This window comes from Rhagoletis pomonella, unplaced genomic scaffold (assembly GCF_013731165.1).
Source record: "Rhagoletis pomonella isolate Grant_MI unplaced genomic scaffold, Rhpom_1.0 Rhpom_scaffold_00001, whole genome shotgun sequence".
Classification (NCBI taxonomy): Eukaryota; Metazoa; Arthropoda; class Insecta; order Diptera; family Tephritidae; genus Rhagoletis; species Rhagoletis pomonella.
Window position 1 is genome coordinate 80,113,213 of NW_023458555.1, and position 1,251 is coordinate 80,114,463.

The following is a 1,251-nucleotide window of genomic DNA, read 5'->3' on the forward strand; positions in this document are numbered from 1 at the left end:
AGCAGCAATGAGGCGAGGCACGAGAAGTTTGGCTCGCTCTCCAAACGAGCGAGCGCTGCTTGTTTGCTCGCGCTCCTATTAAACGAGCGAGGCTGTTGTGTGTTGCCTCGCTCGCAGTACGAGGCGAGTAGCTGTCTGCATACTCGCTCTGCTATGTAAGACGAGTAAGCGAGGAGCGAGCGCTCCGAGTGCACTATACAACACATGCATTTTTGTGCATAAAAATGTGGGAATGTATGTCAATAGATTATGTACGAAAGTATGTTAATAATTGTGTGTACATATGTACATATGCATACAAATATGTAAATATTATATCGAGCCCTAACCGCCAAAATAACGTAAGCGACATTTTTTTCAAAATTTTATTTTTGATGCAGAAATGTACCTAGATGCTCTAGGAATATTTCTGCATCAAAAAGAAAATTTTGAAAAAAATGTCGCTTACGTTATATTGGCGGTTAGGGCTCGATATTAGGGCAGCTTTTAAAACAACAAATAAAATTTATTACATACATAAGCACAGGTTATGGAATGAGATATTTTTTTGAGTTATATATGTACATACCTAACATGCATATTTATATATGTATGTATGTATGTACATATGCATGTATTTTGTCTTTACAGAAGATAGTACCCACTGGGAAAATAGGTAAGCACCTTACGAGGTAAGCCATGTTTTCTTTCAGTTTTTAGTACCAAAATTGTCATCATGGCCAATGTCATCTACTAGTAAAGCACAAAATGAACACCTCCAACGACACATTACGTTGTCAGTTGCAAAGTAACGTGCAGCCGAAGTTATCTCCAAGCGCCGAACTACTCCGAGCGACTTCTCTGCATTACACGTAACTTACTTTGTAAAGCGGCTCAGAAGTATGTCTGATTCCAAATGTACATTCTAAATTCCTACTTACATAAGGCGGCCATGCCTTTATAAAAGTAAGGGACGTTCGGCAGGGAAATGGTAATGACTGCCAGGTGAAGAGTAAATTGCTAATAAGGTATTATTACGTGCTCCTAATTCCCACTGGGTATAATCGTTTGTGCCGCAGAAACAAAAAACAAGTAAGCACTTGTTAATACTCCAAAATAGTTTGCTACTTGTAGCAGTTATGCTGTATACCTGAATGAAGTATAATCCTTGGAGAAAAAATTTATTTGTGGCCTGTTGTTCAAGGAAATATGTACATATGTATGTATGTATGTATGTATGGATATGTATTTGCGTAAACAAAGAATAGAGGC